We start from the raw sequence: 25,234 nt of genomic DNA, 5'->3' as shown, positions 1-25,234 counted from the left end.
CCCCAAGTGTACAGGTGATTCAGTAGGGAGGGAAAATAGGGGGTCAGATTAATTTAGTTAGGGAAGGCTCTCTGGAAGAGAGATGACTTTTCAAGAAGCAGCGTGGCCAGCTGCAAGAGCACGGGACTGGGAATGACAGGATTGGGGTTCTAATCCCCGCTCCGCCACTTGTTTGCTGGAAAAGTCACTTCACTTCCCGGTGCCTCAGTTACCCCAGCTGCAAAATGGGGATTAAGGCTGTGAGCCCCATATGGGACAGGGACTGTGTCCAATTTGATTATCCCAGTGCTTAGTAAAGTGCCTTCCATAATAGTAAGGATTTACCAAATGCCATTGTAAAAATAAATAAATAAATAAACCAGTAGGGCTTTGAAGGTGGGGACACATGCAGGACTCATTAAAATATAAAGGCTCTCCATTATCAGAAGTGAAGACCTCAATAGCCAATACTGATACGCAGTTCTTTCATAACACATGTTTTCACTATGCGCCGGCGATGGAATGCTATTAAGGAATTAGGGCACATTCTTCCACTGACATGTGCCTGTCTGGCTAGGAGTCAGTACAGCATTTGAAGAAGGAGTTGTGTGCGTGGTGGTGGTCTTCGGGTGAGTTTTCTGATGTGAGTTTACTTTAATGTGGAGTGCATCTCCGTATTAGAAAAGAACTAAGCATCTCTCTCTTTCCTTCATCCTTCAAGATGATACTACGAGCATATTTTATTTGTTAATGTGGTAGAAAATATGGTAACATGATTGGTCTCTGTCACATTGTGCACATGTGTCAAGATGATCCTTTAGTGAATTGTTGCATTGTCATGGCAGTTCTTGGGGCTGTTTTAGATTCTGTGTTTTAATAACTAGTTTTCCCAAGTCTTGTTCCAGAGACCCACCCCATTTCTAGCTCACCAAGGTTTGATTGTCCGCCCCTTTTTCTTCTCAACAATCTACAGCTAAACTCCATTACTTGAAGTCGTGTTTTGGTAAAACTTGAAATCATTCTTATGCCTCTGTTGTTTACCCTCACTTCGGAGTAAATGATACGCACCCCATTATGTAATAACATGGGGGCTATGTTTTTGTAAAGCCCTCCAAGAAGGAAAACCCGTGCGCACAACTGTTCATTTCAACACCAGGTTGTACCGCATTTGGACAGATGAGCGTTGCTGGAAGAACGTTCCTTAATTTGTCGCCAGAAGAATGTTCCTTAATTATGCCGTTGTGTTCTAGCCAGACCGTGAAAAAATATTCTTTCTGTCAGAAATGAGGGAGCATTACTTTATAGTCAGAAATGGTTAAAATTCCATTAGTCGACCAGTGAAATGTGTTGAAAGTTTCTTTGTAGCGAACAAGCTTAAGGGGCTCTCTTTCCTCTGTACAATGTGGTTGCTTTTTCTACCAGCAAAAAGGTAGGCACTCTATGTTTTATCCCAAAACAGGTGGAGATTTCCGCTGAAACACTTAAAGACCAGCACCCGTCCTCTTAAATTGCAAAGGCTTTTCATCTACATCATTAAACTAATTTCAACACCTATCCTAAACTTAGGCTTGAACTCACTTGTTACCCTGGCACATGGCAGTACCATTTTATCAGGCTTTTTAGTTTGAGCAGAAAAAGTGCTTAAAAAAAATCAATCCCAAAGTAAACCAATACAATATCCAAACATTTTAAAGAAAATGATTTTCAGATCTACACCTGTTTCTCTGAAAATGAAACATCTAGAATTTACAGCTATACTAACTACAGTTGAGGGTTTCTTTTTTCCTCTTTTTGGCAGGGTTTGGGTGTCATTCACAACTGCTAGGGATTGTTTGATGTTTTAGTCCTAGGACTCTGTTTCCCAACAAAAGTCATGTGACATCAGTGGTTTGGTATAGTAAGAGCTCTCTCAGGATTCCTTTAAATAGAATGGAAGACTTTGGGCTTGAAAGGTTGTGTGGGCTTGACTGTGATTTTTATTTGATATATGAGCTGTGACATAGCTATTGCATGACTGAGATGTGTCTGTAAGGGCTGCACTATGCAGATGGGGTTCTCTGAAACAAAGCCAGAACCTAAATCTGAATGTGCTCATTTAGAGGAGAAGAATACTTCATGCAACATATGGAAGCATTTGGAAGATTTTTCATTAAGTGGGTCTTCTACTTTTTAAACAGTTTTTGATTGTTCATGTTACTCTGCCAGTTACCTGGCTAAATTTCAGGAGCTGAGGAAAAAATGATATCGTAAAGGGATGGGATCATTTGAGGAATACTTTTCATGCTTCTTTTAGTGTTGGTTAGTAAGTACAGTTGACAAACTCTGTGGAATCACATGGTAGTTGTGTGTTTTAAAATACATAACTAATCCCCTAATTTGCTTGAATTTTTTTTATTAATATATTATATTTTATTAAAATATATTAATATATTTATTAATATAAACTCCCTCTACACTGTGATCTCACTGTGGGCAGAGAAGGTGTCTATCTGCTCTGTTGTATTGAATCAATCAATCAATCAATCGTATTTATTGAGCACTTACTGTGTGCAGAGCACTGTACTAAGCACTTGGCAAGTACAAGTTGGCAACATATAGAGACAGTCCCTACCCAGCAGTGGGCTCACAGTCTAGAAGGGGGACTCTCTCAAGCGCTTAGTACAGTGCTCTCCACACAGAAAGCGCCTAAATAGTGCCATTGATTGACCTCCCTACCAGTCCTTTTAAGATTGTGGTGAGATTCTGAATGAATTTGTAAGAACCCCAAGCGCTTAGTACAGTGCTCTGCACATAGTAAGCGCTCAATAAATACGATTGATTGATTGATTGATTGATTGTTCCTACAAATATGTACAGACTGAGACTGGTAATATAATTGTGGAATATTGTGTTTTGTTTATGCATGTTCCCTGTGCTGGTTGTGGCCCTTTGAGTAGGTGCTTCCCAAGCGCTTAGTACAGTGCTCTGCACACAGTAAGCACTCAATAAATATGATTGAAAGAATGAATGAATGGGAAGGGCTGAGCTAATGGATGGAAGTGAACTTGCCTCTGGGTGAAATGTGGGGTAGGTCTTTGAGTTGGTGAGCGCCTTAGCCCAGAATTCTGGGTCTTTCACTTTGGACATTTGATATTCTCCCCAACCCCACAGCATTTATTCATGCATTCATTCAATCATATTTATTGAGCGCTTTCTGTGTGCACAGCACTGTACTAAGCGCTTGGAAAATACACTTCGGCAACAGATTGAGACAATCTGTACCCAACAACGGGCTCACAGTCCAGAAGGGGGGAGACAGAAAACAAAACAAGTAGACAGGCATCAATAGCATCAAAATAAATGAATAGAATTATGACTATATATACATCATTAATAAAATAAATAGGATAATAATAATAATGGCATTTATTAAGCGCTTACTATGTGCAAAGCACCGTTCTAAGCACTGGGGAGGTTACAAGGTGATCAGGTTGTCCCACAGTCTCCATCCCCATTTTACAAATGAGGTAACTGAGAGAAGTTAAGTGACTTGCCCAAAGTCACACAGCTGACAGTTGGAGCTGGGATTTGAACCCATGACCTCTGACTCCAAAGCCCGTGCTCTTTCCACTGAGCCACGCTCCTTCTCTATGTACATGTATACACAACTGCTTTGGGGTGGAGAGGGGGAATAAAAAAAATGTATGCGGCTCTGCAATTACTGTGTGCAGAGTACTGTACTAAGCGCTTGGGAGAGTACAGTGTAACAATAACAAGACACATTCCCTGCCCACAATGAGTTTACAATCTAGAATATCCAAGTAAAACCTCATTTCCTCTTCTCCACTCCTTTCTGCATCTCCCTTGCACTTGGATTTACACCCTTTATTCAACCATCCCTCAGCCGATTGCAGCTCTGCACATATCTGTAATTCATTTATATTAATAATAATACTAATAATAATGATGGCATTTGTTAAGCGCTTACTATGTGCAAAGCTCTGCTCTAAGCACGGATAATAATAATGATGGTATTTAAGTGTTTACTATGTGCCAAGCACCGTTCTAAGCATTGGGGTAGATGCAGGGCAATCAGGTAGTCCAACATGGGGCTCACAGTTTTAATCCCCATTTTTCAGATGAGGTAACTGAGGCACAGAGAAGATAAGTGACTTGCCCAAGGTCACAGAGGAGACAAGTGGAGGAGTTGCTTATGTTGCCAACTTGTACTTCCCAAGCGCTTAGTACAGTGCTCTGCACACAGTAAGCGCTCAATAAATACGATTGATTGATTGATTGAGTAGGGATTAGAATCCACATCCTCTGACTCGTTGTCTGTCTCCCCCTTTAGCCTGTAAACTCTTTGCAGGGAACGTGTCTACTAACTCTGTTAAATTGTACTCTCCAAAGTGCTTAGTACAGTGCTCTGCGAATAGTAAGCGCTCAGTAAACAGGATTGATTGATATCCATAAAATTAGCTAAGAACAAACACGCTGTTCTAATTATGTAAGCAGCTTTTGATACCACTTTGGTTTTTATTAATGTTTTCACAAAAAGTTCAACCTCCAAGATCGCGTTAAAGTTCTAAGATGAAATTGCTAAGTTTGAGGTTCGAAATGAAGAGCAATGTTTCCCCACAGTCTAGTTGTGAAGAAGAAAAATTGCTCAAGTCCTCCCTCAGTATGCTCCCAGGATTACTGTTGAATGGAAGAAGTATTGTTATTTCACTCAGTTGTATTTATTTAGACCCAGTGCTCAGAACAGTGCTTCAGTGCCTAGAACAGTGCTTGGCACATAGCAAGCGCTTAACAAATACCAACATTATTATTATTATAACTGTGTGCAGAGTACTGTATTAAGTGCTTGGGTGAGTACATAGTGCATATTTCCCCTTGCCCGTTAATTCTAATTAATTGGAATCTAGTTCACAATCCGTAACGTGCATTTAGGATTTCTCTTAAAAAAATATTCAGAAGCTCTCACAGGTATTTGAGTGGAAGGTCTAAAAAGGCTGCTGAGCAAATTGTGCTGAATTTAATATGCAGCTGAATTTTTTTTATGAGTTAGGCCCTGCCCTTAGGGTCCTGGAAGGTCCAGGCCCATCGAGTCAAGTTGGCTGGCATAAAGCCCCACGGGTTGCATGGCCAGTTGTGACATCATTCCTCTGTTTTGTGTTTGTAAAGCAGGACAGATTATAGTTTACAGCTAACCCACTATCACCCATTTAGGGAGATGCCTCTCGGGCTGCCGAGAGAACTCCCAAAGACCTCTAATAATAATAACAATGTTATTTGTTAAGCATTTACTGTGTGCCAAGCACTATTCTAAGCACTGGGGTAGATACAAGGTAATCAGGTTGCCCCACGTGGGGCTCACAGTTTAGGTCAGAGGGAGAACAGGGGTGGAATTCCCATTTTACAGATGAGGAATTGGAAGCACAGAGCAGTCAAACAACAGGCACGTGGCAGAACCAGGACTAGAACCCAGGTCTTCGGACTCCTAGGCCTGTAATTCTTTCCACAAGGCCATATTGCTTCTCAGTGAAAAAAACATTATCACTCGTACCAGTTCTTTCCTGCAGGTTCTGAGCCTTGAAGTTTTCAGGCTAAAGCTCATTCATTGAATTGAATGAAAGGATCTGTCAGAATCCTCATCCTTCTTACATTCTGGCATTCTAATAAAGATCAGCTACAGAGGGTCAAGTTTTATGTTCAATTTGGATAAGCCTATCTTTCAGAAACACTACTGAGATGGAGAAGGCAAAATTTGTCGCTATCTAGACAGTGGAATGTGTTGCATGCAGGGTTTTAAAAACATATTGAGTAATTGAGTTTAAATTTCTCTGAGTTTTACCATAATGTCTTTTTCTGGCATTTTTCATTTTTTAAATATGATCAATTGCACACACAAGCAGATTATTACAATATTTCCTGGTCCACAACTACACAAGAACTCTTTGTACTGCTGGCTGTACTATACACCGTCCCTTACTACAGTAAGTAAATACATTACCTCAACCCTTAATCAGCCTACTGTTGCCACTGATGACCCAATGCTTAAGCTGTAACACTATGCTCTTGACCCAGACTCTGGGGGCTTATTTTATTTTATTTTTTTGATGAATTGCTGTAGGCAATTTTAAGGGTGTGGAGCCAAACCATTTGCTCCCTTGGATTCATTTCCACTTCAATTTCCTATGGGAGGTTTAGCCCTCTTTCCAAATATTTGAATTTTTAAATTGTTCACCTATTTTGTGGTCAGTGGGTGGAGCAGAGAACCTATTATTCACTGGTTTCATCCACTGCCTTCAGCACTGCTTAATTGGAGCGTAAATAAGTTCACGTGTATTCTTCTGTTAGAGCATATTGCAATAATTCTGATCGCTTTTTTAGCCTTTTAAGAATTCTTTATTTAATGCTCAACTATTCCTCATCTTGTGTGCATTTTTGCAAGGAATATTTTGGCATAGTTTAAACCCTTGTGAATGTAATTTAGAGCCATCAAGGCTCAATACAGGTGAAAACAAGTACATTTTATGAAGACTGGTTATTGTTTACTAACAGATATTGAATTTGAGGATTAAATAACATAGTGGTTATGTTTATTCTCAGTAATAGGCTTAAAAATTTGATGATAAGGAAGTTTATAATCTTTGGACAGTTGGAATCTTGGCCCAGTTGCAGAATGATATAATGAGCAATGGAAATAGAATGTTCTCTCCACGTACATAAAGTGATATATTCAGTTCATACGATTTCATTCGTTGTGTGATACACACAGGCTTTTAACATAAGCTTGTGGAGAAATGTCCTGATCTTTAACTCCATTCACAGATATTGCATTAACATATATTGTATTAGAGAAGCAGCGTGGCTCAGTGGAAAGAGCACGGGCTTCGGAGTCAAAGGTCATGCGTTCAAATCCCGGCTCTGCCACTTCTCAGCTGTGTGACTTTGGGCAAGTCACTTAACTTCTCTGTGCCTCAGTACCTCATCTGTAAAATGGGGATCAAGACTGTGAGCCCCCCGTGGGAGAACTGCTTCTCCAGTCTCCAGTAATTGATGCCTGTGTACTTGTTTTGTTTTGTCGTCTTTCCCCCCTTCTAGACTGTGAGCCTGTTGTTGGGTAGCGATTGTCTCTATCTGTTGCCAAATTGTACTTTCCAAGCGCTTAGTACAGCACTGTGCACACAGTAAGCTCTCAATAAATATGATTGAATGAATGAATGAAATGCTTAACAAATACCATTTTTTTTTGAGCTGGCTGCAGCATACCCCTTTCCCCTCCTCACAGCACCTGTATATATATATATATGTATCTACGTTTGTACGTATTTATTACTCTATTTTATTTGTACATATTCTATTTATTTTATTTGTACATATTTATTCTATTTATTTTATTTTGTTAATATGTTTTGTTCTCTGTCTCCCCCTTCTAGACTGTGAGCCCACTGTTGGGTAGGGACTGTCTCTATATGGTGCCAACTTGTACTTCCCAAGCACTTAGTACAGTGCTCTGTACACAGTAAGCGCTCAATAAATATGATTGAATGAATGAATGAAATGCTTAACAAATACCATTTTTTTTGAGAAGCAGCTTACCCCCTTCCCCTCCCCACATCACCTGTATGTATGTGTATATGTTTGTACATATTTATTACTCTATTTATTTATTTTATTTGTACATATTTATTCTATTTATTTTATTTGTACATATTTATTCTATTTATTTTATTTTGTTAATATGTTTTGTTCTCTGTCTCCCCCTTCTAGACTGTGAGCCCACTGTTGGGTAGGGACTGTCTCTATATGGTGCCAACTTGTACTTCCCAAGCACTTAGTACAGTGCTCTGCACACAGTAAGCGCTCAATAAATACGATTGAATGAATAGTAAGCGCTTAACAAATACCATTATTATTATTATTATTATTAACAGATATTGTATAAAGAAGCAGCATGACCTAGTGGATAGAGCAAGCTATCTAGTCCCAACTCTGCCACTTCTCTTCTATGTGACCTTGGGCAAGTCACTTCACTTCTCTGTTCCTCAGTTTCCTTATTTGTAAAATGTGGATGAATAATAATAATAATAATGATGGTACTTGTTGAGCACTTACTCTGTGCCAGGCACTGTACTAAGCGCCGGGCGGGGGGATAGAAGCCAGTCGAGTTGGACACAGTCCCTGTCCCACATGGGACTCACAGTCTCAATCCCCATTTTACAGATGAGGTAACTGAGGCCCAGATATGTGAAGTGACTTGCCCAAGGTCACACAGCAGACAAGTGGTAGAGATTAGAACTCATGACCTTCTAACTTCCACGCCTTTGCTGTAGCCACTATGCCATGCTGCTTCACTGAAGACCATGAGCCCCATGTGAGACATGGATTGTGTCCTTCTTCATTAGCTTGTGTACCCCAGTGTTCAGTACAGTGACTGGAACATAGTAAGCACTTGACAAATCATTAAAAAAAACCAGTAAAACATAACAGGAACTATTGAAATACAGAGATTTTCAAATATTTTATGGTGGTATGGAATGGTGACCTCATTCGCTCCCACGGCTTCAACTATCATCTCTACGCTGATGACACCCAGATCTCCATCTCTGCCCCTGCTCTCTCCCCCTCCCTCCAGGCTCGCATCTCCTCCTGCCTTCAGGACATCTCCATCTGGATGTCCGCCCGCCACCTAAAGCTCAACATGTCGAAGACTGAGCTCCTTGTCTTCCCTCCCAAACCTTGTCCTCTCCCTGACTTTCCCATCTCTGTTGACGGCACTCCCATCCTTCCCGTCTCACAAGCCCGCAACCTTGGTGTCATCCTCGACTCCGCTCTCTCATTCACCCCTCACATCCAAGCCGTCACCAAAACCTGCCGGTCTCAGCTCTGCAACATTGCCAAGATCCGCCCTTTCCTCTCCATCCAAACTGCTACCCTGCTCATTCAAGCTCTCATCCTATCTCATCCTATCCCGTCTGGACTACTGCACTAGCCTTCTCTCTGATCTCCCATCCTCGTGTCTCTCTCCACTTCAATCCATACTTCATGCTGCTGCCCGGATTATCTTTGTCCAGAAACGCTCTGGACATATTACTCCCCTCCTCAAAAACCTCCAATGGCTACCGATCAATCTGCGCATCAGGCAGAAACTCCTCACCCTGGGCTTCAAGGCTGTCCATCACCTCGCCCCCTCCTACCTCACCTCCCTTCTCTCCTTCTCCAGCCCAGCCCGCACCCTCCGCTCCTCCACCACTAATCTCCTCACTGTACCTCGCTCTCGCCTGTCCCACCATCGACCCCCGGCCCACGTCATCCCCCGGGCCTGGAATGCCCTCCCTCTGCCCATCCGCCAAGCTAGCTCTCTTCCTCCCTTCAAGGCCCTGCTGAGAGCTCACCTCCTCCAGGAGGCCTTCCCAGACTGAGCCCCTTCTTTCCTCTCCCCCTCGTCCCCCTCTCCATCCCCCCGTCTTACCTCCTTCCCTTCCCCACAGCACCTGTATATATGTATATATGGTTGTACATATTTATTGCTCTATTTATTTATTTATTTATTTATTTTACTTGTACATTTCTATCCTACTTATTTTATTTTGTTGGTATGTTTGGTTCTGTTCTCTGTCTCCCCCTTTTAGACTGTGAGCCCACTGTTGGGTAGGGACTGTCTCTATGTGATGCCAATTTGTACTTCCCAAGCGCTTAATACAGTGCTCTGCACATAGTAAGCGCTCAATAAATACGATTGATTGATTGATTGATTGGTATTGAGTATCTGTACTGTTTTGGGAAAGCAGGTCAGTTGAGTGACAAGTGTATGCAGTGTTAACATTTCCTATATAAATGTCCTTCATGTTTGAACTTGATACTAATGGTGATATCAGTTTTCTTTTATTTAGCCCATTTTCATTGGCATAGTTGAAAAGACCGATTCAGTGGCTGCCGGTTCCTTCAAAATCGTGAAGACATTAACGTTGCTCTTTTCTGCAGTGTTGCATTTGCTATTTACAGTGTTAGCAGTCAATGACATTGGAGTGCTTACCATGTGCAGAGCACTGTACTAAGTGCTTGCGAGAGTCCAGGATAACCGAGTTAGTAGAAACATTCCTTGCCCACAATGAGCGTACAGTCTGGAGGACTGGTGCTTGATCCTATTTTAATCAGCATTTTCCTGTCACACTACTGTGGAATCTCTAAGGGACTCACCATGTTACAATAATTATGGCATTTATTATTACTGTGTGCCAATTACTGTTCTAAGTGCCTGCCGTTCATCAGGCTAAGTGGTCTGCTGCTATTGTCTCCCTGCAGCCTTCAGTTATGCTATACTACTTGAGGTTTTTCTTAATGTTCAGTCACCCATGCCCTGGTGTAATATTGTGTTCTTGAAAACTCCCGAAGGAACTTAAAAACAAAACAAAAAAGAGTTCATTGTCAACCAGCGGTAGATTATAAGAGTTTGTGAGGGGAAGAGGGGCAGGAGAAGATGGTTTGAATAAAATGGTACCCAGAGGGAATTAGTGACTACCATGCTTCTGCCTTTCAATCTTACTCCAAACAGTCTGTATTGAGTTTTTGTAGTACAGAACACTATATCAGTTCATTAACATTTTACATGGAAATAATTTATAACTCTTTAAAGTGCACAGTTGCTGAGACTGTGATCCCTCTGAGGGATAGGGACCGTATCTAATTCTCAGCTGTGTATTCTCTTCCAGCACTTCGTACATTGCTCTGCCCCAAGTATCCTGACTGGATTATTGCATCGGCCTCCTCTCTGATTTCCCGTCCTCGTGTCTCTCCCCACTTCAATCTATACTTCACGCCGCTGCCCGGATCGTCTTTGTGTAGAAACGCTCTGGCCATGTCACTCCCCTCCTCAAAAATCTCCAGTGGTTACCAGTCAACCTACGCATCAGGCAAAAACTCCTCACTCTGAGCTTCAAGGCTGTCCATCCCCTCGCCCCCTCCTACCTCACCTCCCTTCTTTCCTTCTCCAGCCCAGCCAGCACCCTCCAACTCCTCTGCCACTAACCTCCTCACCGTACCTCGTTCTCGCCTGTCCCGCCTTCGACCCCCGGCCCACGTCCTCCCCCTGGCCTGGAATGCCCTCCCTCCACACATCCACCAAGGTAGCTCTCTTCCTCCCTTCAAAGCCCTACTGAGAGCTCACCTCCTCCTGGAGGCCATCCCAGACTGAGCCTCCTCCTTCCTCTCCCCCTCCTCCCCCTCCCCATCACCCCTGCATTACCTCCTTCCCCTCCCCATAGCACCTGTTTTGTACATATTTATTACTCTATTTATTTTACTTGTACATATTTATTATTCTGTTTATTTTATTTTGTTAATATGTTTTATTTTGTTATCTGTCTCCCCCTTCTAGACTGTGAGCCCACTGTTGGGTAGGGACCGTCTCTATATGTTGCCAACTTCTACTTCCCAAGCGCTTAGTACAGTGCTCTGCACACAGTAAGTGCTCAATAAATACCATTGAATGAATGAATGAATGAATGACAAGTACTATTACCACTACTGCTACTTCTAAAGCACATGCAAAGTGGTCTTAAGCACTTAAAGTTTGTTTCTTATGTAATGCTGATGAACTGACACAATTACAATCTGGAGGGCTAGTGCTTGGTCCTATTTCACAGCCTGCAATTTCCTTTCACCATACTGTGAAATATTTCAGGGAGTCACAATATAATAATGATTATGGTATTTATTAAGTGCTTACTATGTGCCAAGCACTGTTCTTAGTATTTTGACCAATTCACTGCTGCATTAATGCCGTTTCCACTTTTCCATCACATTCTGTCCATGTGCTGTAGCAGATATGACTTTTTCTTTAAAACATTTTGCCTGCTCCTTTTGGCCTCCTTAATTCACCAGCAGCTTAGGGATTCTGTTGACATAAAATTTGTCTTCCAGTGATCATGGCTTCAGTACTCATTTAACTATGGATTTTGGACTTCATTCTTTGAAAGCCGTCCTGTCGTGTGACAAGTGTGGCATGAAGGCTGTTCTGACAAACTACTCAAGATGTTGATATCATAGATGAATAGAAATTTGGACATTGTGACTACTATAAAAGTCTTTAGCTTGTTGGAAGTCATTCATTCATTCAATCGTATTTATTGAGTGCTTACTATATGCAAAGCACTGTACTAAGCGCTTGGGAAGTACAAGTTGGCAGCATATAGAGACAGTCCCTACCCAACAACGGGCTCACAGTCTAGAAGGGGGAGACAGACAACAAAACAGGAGTCAAGTCATCAGAACAAATAGAATTAAAGCTAGATGCACATCATTAAGAAAATAAATAGAATAGTAAATATGTACAAGTAAAATAAATAGAGTAATAAATCAGTACAAATATATATATATATATATATATATATACACAAGTGCTATGGGGAGGGGAAGGAGGAGAGGGAAAAGGGGGCTCAGTCTGGGAAGGCTTCTTGGAGGAGGTGAGCACTCAATAGGGCTTTGAAGGGAGGAAGAGAGCTAGCTTGGCAGATGGATGGAGGGAGGGCATTCCAGGCCAGGGGGAGGACGTGGGCCGGGGGTCGACGGTGGGACAGGTGAGAACGAGGTACAGTGAGGAGGTGAGCGGAGGGTTCGGGTTGGGCTGTAAAAGGAGAGAAGGGAGGTGAGGTAGGAGGGGCTGAGGTGACTGAAAGCCTTGAAGCCGAGAGTGAGGACACCTTGTCTGACACCTTGGTGTCACAGTGTCAGTTTCCTAAAGGATGTGTAGCCTTTGATTAGATTATATATTTTTTTCCACTTTGGTGCATCTGTGTATGATTAGCCAGTGACCTCCTTATGAAAAAGAATTCAGTGACAGTTCTCAGCTCTTTTTTGCCAATACAAACATTTCTTGTGCATGCATGAATACTCAGGTCGGACTGACTGGGTTGCTCATCTTATTTTTCTAAGAAAAATACCAATAGATACAGTCCCTGCAGGCATATACTTTAATTTTTTATGGTATTTAAGCACTTACTCTGTGTCAGGGTGTCCTAAGCACTGTTCCAAGCTAATTAGGTCCCCCCCATAGAATTCACAGTTTAGGAGGGAGAGCAGGTATTTAATCCCCACTTTACAGTTGAGGAAACTGGGGCCCAGAGAAGTTAAATGACTTGCCTAAGGTCACACAGCAAGCAGTTGGCAGAGCCAGGATTAGTACCCAAGTCCTCTGACTCCCAAACCTGTGTTGTTTCCACTAGCCAGGATGCTTCTGGATTCTTTCCTTAAGCTGTAGGGAAAAGTTTTAGCCAAATTCTGAGTCTACCCCTAAATTGAGATTCCCGGTTCAATCTCATATAATAATAATGATAATAATAATAATAATAATCATAATAATAATGGTATTTCTTAAGCACATATTATTTGCCAGGCACTGTACTAAACTCTTGGGGTGGGTACAAGCAAATCGATTTGGACACAGTTTCTGTCCCACATGGAGCTCACAGTCTCAATTCCCATTTTACAGGTGAGGTAACTGAGGCACAGAAAAATGAATGACTTGCCCAAGGTCACACAGCAGACAAGTGGCGGAGCCGGGGTTAGAACACATGACCTTCTGTCTCCCAGGCCTTCAGGCTCACAGGCCCATGCTCTGTCTGCTGTGCCATGCTGCTTCTCAAGCCTCTGGAAAGCCTCGGATTTAGTAGTAGTTAGTTGGAGCAAATAGGGTGATCCTTGATCTTAAAGGGGGACTTTGTGGCCCTCTGCCTTCTACCTGGCAATGATATGTGGGATACCTCGTCTTTCTCGTAGTCGACCTCTCACCCGCATCCTGCCTGTGGCCTGGAGTGCCCTCCCTTTTCATATCCGACAGACAACTATTGTCCCTGCCCTGAAAGCTTTATGGAAGGCAGAGAAATGTACGACTGTTCGCAGAAACAATACAATACAGACACTCAATGCCTTCCCTCACTAAGCCCTCATTTCCCCTTTGCCCTCTCACTTCTGCGTTACCCTGATTTGCTCCCTTTATTCAGTCCTCCCTCAGCCCCACAGCACCTACGTATGTAACTGTAATTTATTTATGTATATTAATGTTTGTCTTCCCCTCTAGACTGTGAGCTCGTTGTGGGCAGGGTGTCTGCCAACAACTCTGTTGTATTGTACTCTCCCAAGTGCTTAGTACAGTGCTCTGTGTGCACTTAAAATTGACTACCGTCACCATGCCCTCCCTCTGCCCATCCGCCAAGCTAGCTCTCTTCCTCCGTTCAGGGCCCTACTGAGAGCTCACCTCCTCCAGGAGGCCTTCCCAGACTGAGCCCCTTCCTTCCTCTCCCCCTCATCCCCCTCTCCATCCCCCCATCTTACGTCCTTCCCTTCCCCACAGCACCTGTATATATGTATGTATGTTTGTACGTATTTATTACTCTATTTACTTATTAATTTATTTTACTTGTACATATCTATTCTATTTATTTTATTTTGTTAGTATGTTTGGTTTTGTTCTCTGTCTCCCCCTTTTAGACTGTGAGCCCACTGCTGGGTAGGGACTGTCTCTATATGTTGCCAACTTGGTACTTCCCAAGCGCTTAGTACAGTGCTCTGCACACAGTAAGCGCTCAATAAATACGATTGATGATGATCAGGGGATCTGGCTGAGGCTTCATAGTAAGTGGGAAGAACCTGAGGTTCATTGATGGCTCGTCATTTTGAGGCAGTTTAAATCACTTGGGTCAAGAGATTCCCCAAGCCACAACAACTTGTGGTTGAGGGACCGGCAGCTTTTTGCTGATATGACTATGTTGCTGGGTCCCTTGATCCTACCCCTTGCAAAGTCTTGTTGATTATTACCTAGGACTTAATAAAAATCCCCTGGAGCATAAATAAATCTTGCTCCTCCTATTAAGATGCTTGAGCTACTCCATTATGGCCTGGCTAATTACCTCTTAGTTCCTGGTGTCAAGTATAGTCTATTCCTTATTCCCAGCAGAATGAATTAAGCCTGTGTCGAGCTTAATTTAGCCTTTCACGCGGCTTTCGAAAGGGGGGTGGACATTGAGAAATCTTGGACACTCTGTTATGCAGGCACTTTTGAATTCTGGGAAAGCAGTGTGGCCTAGTGGAAAGAGCCCAGGCCTGAGAGTCAGAAGGACTTGGTTTCTAATCCCGGCTCCACCGCTTGTCCGTTGTGTGACTTTGGGCAAGTGATTTCATTTCTCTATGCCTCAGTTACCTCACCTGTAAAATGGCGATTAAGACCGTGAGCCCCACGCGGGGACATGGATGGGGTCCCACCTGATTAGTTTGTATCTACCCCAGTGCTTAGTTCAGTGCCTGGTTCATAGTAAGTGCTTAACAAATACCATTAAAAATTATGACGGCTGTTCTCGAAGAAAGCACCCACAAATGGTTGTAATTCTGCTGAGCTTATCCAAAAAAAAAAAAAAAAACTCATTCTGAAGAAGGGAAATGATGTGTGCCACACTGCACTGGAGAGGTGTCATGTGCAAATTCTAATTAGAATGGAGTAGTGAAAGCTGTTGCCGCAAAGCAATACAGTGAGGTAGAAGAAAACCTCTAGGAGGCCATCATGTCCATTGACATGTATATATGTTTGTATGTATTTATTACTCTATTTGTACATATTTATTCTATTTATTTTATTTTGTTAATATAAATGTTAATGTTTACAATACAGTGAGGTAGAAGAAAACCTCTAGGAGGCCATCGTGTCCATTAAGACATGTATATATGTTTGTACGTATTTATTACTCTATTTTATTTGTACATATTTATTGTATTTATTTTATTTTGTTAATATAATGTTAATGTTTTGTTTTGTTCTCTGTCTCCCCCTTCTAGACTGTGAGCCCACTGTTGGGTAGGGACCTATGTGTTGCCAACTTGTACTTCCCAAGGGCTTAGTACAATGTTCTGCACACAGTAAGCACTCAATAAATACGATTGAATGAATGAATAAGAAACATCTAAATAGACACTATCAGTCTGTGATTTTCTTTTCATGCTATTTAAGCACTTACTGTGCTTGAGTGCTACTAGAGAAGAAGCGTCACTGAGTGAAAAGAGCACAGGCTTGGGAATCAGAGGACATGGGTTCTAATCCTTGCTCCGCCACTTGTTGCTGTGTGACCTTGGGCAAACCACTTAACTTCTCTGTGCCTCAGTTACTTCATCTGCAAAATGAGGATTGACTGAGCCCCACGTGGGACAACCTGATTACCTTGTATCTCCCCCAGCGCTTGGCAAATAGTAGGCACTTAACAAATATTATTATTATTATTATTATCATTATTATTATTATGTGCCAGGAGTCTGACTGCTCTTTGCTAGTTGCCTTTACCAGCTTGTCTTCCTCCTCTCTCCCATCAATTTTGGCTGTTCACAGTGGGCTTGGATTTGGGCCTTTTACTCTTTCCATTGTACAGTCATTCTCTGAGAGAATTCATCAACTCAGATGACTTCCACTAAGCTCTCTATGGGGTAACTCCCAAAGCCACCTCACTGACCTGTCATATCTACTCATGCTGTAGGACATTAACGCTTGGATGACTTGTTGGCACCGTAAACTCCAAAAGTCAAAAATTGAACTTCTTATCTTCTCTCCTAAAGCTGCTTATCCTTTTGCATCTTAAAAAAACAAAAATGAAACGATCACCACTTTCTTCCCCGAGCCAAAAGCCTGTAACTCTTGGGTATCATCTCCTTCTTCCGCTCAGTTTTCACATCTGTAATGATCAGCCAGCCCTTACATGGCGCCAAAAGGACATTGCAGCTTACCACCATCTGTCTGTCTTGGCAGTCACTCTCATTGGAGAAGCTGACGCACCTGAGTGACTGGTGATCACATAAATGATGGGTGTGGAGGGATGAAGAACTGAGGCACAGGCACTTGGAGGCTTCTTTGTCTCTGCCTTGCTCTGCGTTGCCGAGGTGAAACTAAAATTTGAACTGTGACCTTGAAGCTATGCTAGTAGAGCATTCACTGGGAGATGCCGATAAGTGGATGCTGTTTTTTTTTTTTTTTTTAGGCAAACCCATGTTAAATTATGGTTTCAAATCAGGCTAGGGTCAGTCTTCAATTAAATCTGGATTCCAGTTCAAAAGTCTCTTCCTGCCTAATTTCATTTAACAATCAATTATTACACTAGTATTTGTTAATCGTGTACTATGTACCAATCAATCAATCAATCATATTTATTGAGCGCTTACTGTGTGCAGAGCACTGTGCTGTATAGCAAGTGCTGGGGTAGATGTGGTAGTCGTGGCCGAGTGGTTAAGGTGATGGACTAGAAATCCACTGGGTTCTCCCCGCGCAGGTTCAAATCCTGTTGACTACAGATTGTTTTCACCTGTCTACATCTTTTGTTGTCTGTCTCCCCCTTCTAGACTGTGAGTCCGTTGTTGGGTAGAGACCGTCTCTATACGTTGCCGACTTGTACTTCCCAAGTGCTTAGTACAGTGCTCTGCACCCAGTAAGCGCTTAATAAATACGATTGAATGAATAAATTAATGAATGAATAATCAGGTTGGACACAGTCCAGTTTCCACATGGGATTCATAATCTGTCAGTCGTATTGCTTGAGAACTTTCTGTGGGCAAAGAACTGTACTAAGTGCTTCGGAGATTGATTTGTGTACTGTATTCCAACTAAGAGACACATAAAACTGTAGCTTAAACATTTTCTGTATGGAGAGCAAATATTTCCATACTTTTCTATAAAGGGGAGTGCTTATGCAGTCTGTAGGAACTCTCAAACTTTGCAGAAGTTAGACAAGTACAGTAAGGAGGAAGCTGAAGTTTTTGGCCAGCTTTTCCACGTGACGGTTGATCCCACAGCCAAACTCTCCAAATTTTCCCATGCCTCTTGGTACAAATCTCTTTAGAAAGGCTGGGTGAGCCTGGTTCAGGAAGAGCTTAGATATTGGAGAGCAAGTCACTGGGTAAGCATAGCAGTAGAAGGAAGGGGAGAGGAGGAGGAAAGGATGCGGAAAAGCTCAGCAGACTCTAACCTCATTATGGTCAGGGATCATATCTGCTAATTCTCTTGTAATATTAATAATTGGATAATTAGGGTATTTGTTAAGCACTTACTATGTGCCAAGAATTGTACTAAGTGCTGGTATAGATATAAAATAATGGGGTTGAATACAGTCCCTGTCCCACATTGGGCAAACTGTCTTAACCCCTGTTTTACAGATGAGGTAACTGAAGCCCAGAGAAGTGAAGCCCAAGATCACACAGCCAACACGTGACAGAGTCGGGATTGGAACCCAGGTCCTTCTGACTCCCAGTCCCTTCAAACTGGGATTAAGAATGTGAGCCAAAAGTGGGACAGGGACTATATCCAACCTGGTGCGCTTGTTTCTACCCCAGTGCTTAGAACAGTGCTTGACACATAGAAAGAGCTTAACAAATACCATTATTATCATGACTAAAGAAGCAGCATGGCTTAGTGCAAAGAGCACGGGCTTGGGAGTCAGAGGTCATAGGTTCTAATCCCGGCTCTGCCACTTGTCAGCTGTGTGACTTTGGGCAAGTCACTTAACTTCTCTGGGCCTCAGTTACTTCATCTGTAGAATGGGGATTAAGACTATCAGGTTGACCTTGTATCTACCCCAGCGCTTAGAACAGTGCTTGGCACACAGTAAGCACTTAACAAATACCAACATTATTATTACAACTGGGGCTTTTAAGCATCTACTGTGTGAAGAGTGAGTGCTTGGGAGGATACATTAAAATTAATAGACCTAATTACAGCCTTGAAGGAGCTTACAAACTAGTAAAAATTAAATAAAAGTAAAGCACAGGTAGTAGGAAGCACTAGAGTGAAAAGATATTTGCATATAGGTGCAAAAAGTGGTGTGGTGTGATTACCCCAAGGGGCTTTTTTTTTGCAGATTTGACAGTTGGGAGAGCAGTAAGACAGGGACATGAGAGGTTAATCAGGGAAGACTTCCTGGGTGAGATGTAAGACTCACCTCCTGCATAGAGCAATGTGCTTTCAAACCTGAAAAGGTCTGGTTGAAAGCTAAGGGAATTGTAGAGAAGAAAAGGACAAACACTGCTGGGGAGAGTTTGTCCCAAGTTCCCTGAGGCCACTAGGGCATTCTATGGGGAGTTGGCCTTTTTGGACATAGGGGGACACTACACCTGCCCCCCGCCCCACTTTTGGTGGACTTAGGGCATAGATATTTTCCAAAGGGATTTCCCAGAGGAAAGTGTATGTCTCTCTCTGTCTCTCTCTCTCTCTCTCTCTCTCTCATTCATTCATTCATTCAGTTGTATTTATTGAATGCTTTCTCTGTGCAAAGCACTATACTAAGCACTTTTCGCATCTCTGGTCTCTGTTGGCTCTGCGTCTGGACCCTTTCTATATGTCTGTCTCTGACAGAAGTTGTCCTGCAGCTATCCTCTGTTTAAGTTGAACGCTATTGGATTTCTGGGTTTAGTTTACACCAGCTAGATAAAATCATGAGGGCCCACTGAAGAGCCACCAATTTAAGCCAAGGAATGAAGACTAAGTCCTGTGAGGAAGGCAAAATGGAATTAGGGCTGTTTGGCCTGAAGGAGAAAAGGTAGGAGTGGCTTGAACCAGAAAAGCTAATAGTCTCTGTCATTAAAGGAGAGGAAGAACAGGCATTTGATCCCCATTTTGCAGATGAGGAAACTGAGGCAGGCACAAGTTTAATGACTTGCCTAAAGTCACACAGCAGGTACTTGACAGAGCTGGGATTACACCCCGGGTCCTCTGATTCACTGACTTTGATTCAGACTGGGAATCTAGTTCAGCCATGGAAACTTGGGCATTTGTAGAGCTAGCAAACGGCTTTTGGGTGTGCCAAACAGTGGAAACTTCATGTTGTTCATATTAATTCTTCATAGCAAAGCAGCTTCACCAGCCTCTCTGGAATGTCCCAAGTCTAACTCATAATTTATTTACCTCAATGTCTGCCTCCCCCTCTAGACTGTAAATTCCCTGAGGGCAGGGAAAGGTGTCTACCAACTCTTTGTATTGTACTATTTCAAGTACTTAGTACAGTGCTCTACCCTCAGAAAGTGCTCAGTAAATATCATTGATTGATCAATACTGTATCTCACATCATCAAACATCATCATCATCATCAATTGTATTTATTGAGCGCTTACTATGTGCAGAGCACTGTACTAAGCACTTGGGAAGTACAAATTGGCAACATATAGAGACAGTCCCTACCCAGCAGTGGGCTCACAGTCTAAAAGAGTGGGCTCACAGTCTAAAACCTCCTACCCTAATCCCTACCTCCCGTAGGTTGGGCCAGCAAGTTAAACATTTTGGGCCTCCATAGCGACACCATGGACACATCTCTCCCAGAACGCCCCACCTCCATCTGCAATCGTTCCGGTAGCGTATCCATAAAGTTTTCTTGGTAAAAATATGGAAGTGGTTTACCATTGCCGCCTTCTGTGCAGTAAACTTGAGTCTCCCCTCTCGACTCTCTCCCGTGCTGCTGCTGCCCAGCGCAGATGAGTTTTGACTTGTAGCAGATTGCCTTCCACTCACTAGCCACTGCCCAAGCTAGGAATGGAATGGAATGGGCAGGCCACTGCTTGACTCTCCCTCCCAGGTGTGATCCTGAGAGAGGAAAGAGTCACATAAGGGTGCATTATTTGCCAACACTATGAATTGTTTTCCTGAGAAGGCAGGTAAGTAGGCTCCTTAGAACTCAGAGAAGTTTATATTAGGTTTTGACTGACTAGCATGGTCTCATTGACTTTCCCCACTATCTCTTCCTTCTTTAGGGAAAATGACAGTAATACTGTTTCCCTTTGATCTTAGTTTAGACTGTGAGCCCACTGTTGGGTAGGGACTGTCTCTATGTGTTGCCAATTTGTACTTCCCAAGCGCTTAGTACAGTGCTCTGCACATAGTAAGCGCTCAATAAATACGATTGATGATGATGATGACCCTTTTCTTTCTTAATGACTTAGTCTTAAATGCTGAACTCCCACTTATCATTTTTTGTTCCATCGAGTGTTCAAATTGCAGCATGTTCTAATGGTAGAGAAGCAGCATGGCATGTTGGATAGAACAAAGGCCTGAGAGTCGGAAGGACCTGCGCTCTTATTTTGACTCCACCACTTGTCTGCTCTGAGATGAGACTGTGGGCAAGGTACTTACTACTCTGTGCCTCAGTTATCTCATCTGTAAAAAGGGGATTAAAACTGTGAGCGCTATGTGGGATGTGGACCGTGTCCAGCTTTAGCTTGTATCTACCCCAGTGCTTTAGTACAGTGCCTGGCATATAGTAAGCGCTTAGCAAATATCAAAAAAGAGTCCTATTTGAACAAATATCTGGCTTGAACTAAATATTATTGTCCGATTAGATAAATCTATCCCGATAAATGCTCCCTGACAGCTCTAGGCAGTAATGAGTCCAATTAGAAAATGACTTTGCCCTTTCATAGAAATGCTGTTGTTTCTGCATTCAATTCATTTTATTCAGATGTAAGTAGATATGTTACTCAGTTGTAGAAGTGAATTAACTTTTTGACTTCTGATATCTGTAAATTCAGTTCCGATCTCCCCAGTTTCCAAGTTGTCTGTTGGGAGAAACACAAGTAGAAATTTAAAAGTTTAGAAACTGTGCAGAGCCCTTTAAACGCAGCATGGGAATGTGCTGAAGATCTTTAAAGTTTAAATGGCCCCTTTTAAACTTTAAACATCTCCTCCAAGAGGCCTTTCCTCACTAAGCCCTCATTTTCTCTAGCTGTCCTCCCTTATGTATTCCTGGGCACTCTGATGCCCCCCTCTGCCACATGTCTGCTGTGTGACCTTGGGCAAGTTGCTTCACTTCTCAGTGCCACAGTGACCTCATCTGTAAAATGGGGATTGAGACTGTGAGCCCCACATAGGACTGGGTCTGAGAAGCCCTCTGACATGGAGCAGAGAACAATTTGAAGTTCTCTTGTTTCCATATGACCAGCCTGGATCTCAGAAAGCAGGATTTGCTGCTTCTAGGGCTGCAGAGGACAGGCCTGTCCCTTCTCCCAAGAGTTGGGACTATTCATCCCAAAGGATGTCTCTCACCCACCCTTCCATTCTTATGCTCACTCAGTCAGTTGTATTTATTGAGCACTTACTGTGTACTAGGTGCTTGGGAGAGTACAGTCTAACAGAGTTGGTAGTCGGGTTTCTTGCCTACAGTGAGTTTACAGTCTAGAGGGGCTGACTGACATTACTGTAAATGGGTCCGTTATGGATCTGTCCATAAGTTCTGTGGAGGGGTGAATAAAGGGTAAGAATCTGAGTGCCAGGGCAACACAGAAGGGAGTGGGAGAACAGGAAATGAGAGCTTAGTCAGGGAAGGCCTCTTGAGGAAGCTGTGCGTTTAATAAGGCTTTGAAGGTGGGGAGAGTGATATTCCGATATGAAAAAGGAGGGCATTCCAAGCCAGAGGCAGGATGTGGGCGAGGTATCAATCAATCAATCAATCAATCATATTTATTGAGCACTTACTGTGTGCAGAGCACTGTATCAGTGATGATATGGCTGAGATCGAGGTGCAGTGAGTATTTTGGCATTGAAGGAGCAAAGTGATATTACTGGGTTGTGTAGGAAAGCAGGAAGGTGAGGTAGGAGGGAGCAATCTTTACCTCAGGTTTCCCTTGTTCTGTTCTCCTTGGGTTGTTTCCTGAGCATATAGCATAGCCTAAAGCAGATGAATATGCTTATGAACTTGGCAAAGAGAATCTTTTGAACATGAAAATAAGCAGAATTTAAATTCCCTATCTTACCTCCTTCCCTTCCCCACAGCACCTGTATATATGTATATATATTTGTACATATTTATTACTCTATTTATTTATCTTACTTGTACATATCTATTCTATTTATTTTATTTTGTTAGTATGTTTGGTTTTGTTCTCTGTCTCCCCCTTCTAGACTGTGAGCCCGCTGTTGAGTAGGGACTGTCTCTATGTGTTGCCGACTTGTACTTCCCAAGCGCTTAGTCCAGTGCTCTGCACACAGTAAGCGCTCAATAAATACGATTGATTGATTAAGCGACTTGCCCAAGGTCACACAGCAGACGTGGAGCCGGGATTAGAACTCACGTCTTCTGACTCCCAAGCCCGGGCTCTTTCCACTGAGCCACGCTGCTTCCCATCCAAACAGCTACTCCGATATCCAAGCATTTATCATGACCTGCATGACTACTGTTGACCTCCCTTTCTCCTGTCTCTCTCCACTCCAGACTTCTCTCTGCTGCCTGGATCGATTTTCTTAAAACAAAACAAAACAAAAAAGAACGAAAACATTCAGTCCAGATCTCCCTACTCCTTAAAAAGTTCTAATGGTTGCCCATCCATCTCGGCATTAAACAAATCTCCTTATAAATGGCTTTTAAGGCACTCAGTAAACTACCGTCGTATCTTAACTAGCAGATCTACTGCAGCCCAACCCACTCACTTCACCGCTTTAACTCCTACCTATTCAGTCTCATCTACCTTGCTGCCTATCCCTTGCCTACATTCTCCCTCTGGCTCGGGACTCCCTCCCCCTTTATATCTGACACCATCACTCTCCCCATCTTCAAACCCTCCTAAAATCACATCTCCTCCAAGAGGCCTTTCCTCACTAAGCCCTCATTTTCTCTAGCTGTCCTCCCTTATGTATTCCTGGGCACTCTGATGCCCCCCTCTGCCACATGTCTGCTGTGTGACCTTGGGCAAGTCGCTTCACTTCTCAGTGCCACAGTGACCTCATCTGTAAAATGGGGATTGAGACTGTGAGCCCCACATAGGACTGGGACTGTGTCCAACCCAATTGGCTTGTATCCACGCCATTGCTTAGTACAGTGCTTGGCACATAGTAAGTGCTTAACAAAAATCACAATTATTATTATTATTTTTTATTATTATTACCCCTTAAGTAGTTGCTATTCACCCCACCCTCAGCCCTAAACACCCTCAGCCCCACAGCATTTGTGCAAATAGTACTTTCCAAGTGCTTAGTACAGTGCTCTGTAAACGGTGCTCAATAAATATGAATGAATGAATGCTCTGCCATTTCCCTTATCTCAAATTTATTTCATTTTCTGTCTCTCCTGCTGAATTCTAAACTCCTTTTGGGTAGGGATTATGTCTACCAACTAAATTGTATTATACTTTCTCTAGCCCTTAGTACACTACTGTATACGCAGTCAGCACTCAATAAACATCATTGGTTGACTGTGTATGCAGTGTGCTTCCCGAGTGGGACAACCTGATAACCTTGTATCTATCCCAGCACTTAGAATAGTGCTTGGCACATAGTAAGCACTTAACAAATACCATCATTATTACTGAGAAGCATTGTGGCTTAGTGGAAAGAGGCCGGGCTTGGGAGTCAGAGGTCGTGGGTTCTAATCCCGACTCTGCCACTTGTCTGCTGTGTGACCTTGGGCAAGTCACTTAACTTCTCTGAGCCTTAATTACCTCATCAGTAAAATGGGGATGAAGACTGTGAGCCCTGCGTGGGACAACCTGATGACCTTGTATCTACCCCAGTGCTTAGAACAGTGCTTGGCATATAGTAAGTGCTTAACAAATACCAACATTGTTATTATTATTGAGAAGCAATTTAGATTAAAGGCACCCACAGATTAACCTGAAAAGAAGTTAGACCTAACTATTAGACCATATTGCCTTCTTATTCAATCCAGGTATAGCTTGGGTAGAGAAAAATGCATTACCACATGTTGGATCTCCTTGGCAGGAGAACTATAGTCTATTCACAGCCATCTTCCAAACTGAATTCTACCTCAGTCCCCAAGGGGCCTGCCCTGAAAAGGGTGGAATCTTTCATTCTGTTGGTCCAAAATGAATCCCCTCTTAGTGTTTGCCAAATGATCCCGTGGGCATGGGGCTAAGAGCTGACTTCAGCCTGCCTATGACCCCACTCTCTAACCGTCAACTTTTTCCCATACCTCATTATGACCCCTCTTGGGCTATTTGCCATTGTTCCTTGTGTACTGCCACTCTCCTGGCTCCCTGCCACACTCTCCTGTTTGTTTTTCTGGATGTTCTTTTTGATTTTTTCACCGTTGGATTAGAAGCTCTATAATGAGTCATCAAAAATGCAGCATTTAAATAATCAAATCATCAAAAAATAAATACTTGAAAGTTCCACTATCTAAATAGCTGTAAAATGACTATTGAAAAATCAACTCAGTGAGACTGCTTAATCACAGATGAAACTTGCTTGATGTGATTAAATTAATGGTCTCCACTCTCTCTGCTGTGTGACATGATTGGAAACAAAATTACT

General features: G+C 42.7%; 1 protein-coding gene, 1 long non-coding RNA gene and 1 other non-coding gene across 4 annotated transcripts in view; 2 read left to right on the top strand and 1 right to left on the bottom strand.

Moving 5' to 3' along the window:
• Nucleotides 1-25,234, top strand: part of VPS13B (vacuolar protein sorting 13 homolog B) — a 1,018,523-nt gene that overhangs the window by 219,837 nt on the left and 773,452 nt on the right. The gene's annotated exons all lie outside the window — the stretch shown is intronic.
• Nucleotides 17,204-17,285, top strand: TRNAS-AGA. Its single transcript has one exon. It is a non-coding gene; the product is annotated as a tRNA-Ser (tRNA).
• Nucleotides 21,450-24,974, bottom strand: LOC119926539. Its single transcript, XR_005450343.1, has 3 exons — nt 24,894-24,974; nt 22,582-22,637; nt 21,450-21,528 (listed from the first exon to the last, which is right to left on the bottom strand). It is a non-coding gene; the product is annotated as an uncharacterized LOC119926539 (long non-coding RNA).

The sequence above is a fragment of the Tachyglossus aculeatus genome, chromosome 4 (genome assembly GCF_015852505.1).
Source record: "Tachyglossus aculeatus isolate mTacAcu1 chromosome 4, mTacAcu1.pri, whole genome shotgun sequence".
Lineage (NCBI taxonomy): Eukaryota > Metazoa > Chordata > Mammalia > Monotremata > Tachyglossidae > Tachyglossus > Tachyglossus aculeatus.
The sequence above is the reverse complement of the archived record's forward strand: the minus strand, read 5'-3'. Positions and strand labels throughout refer to the sequence as shown.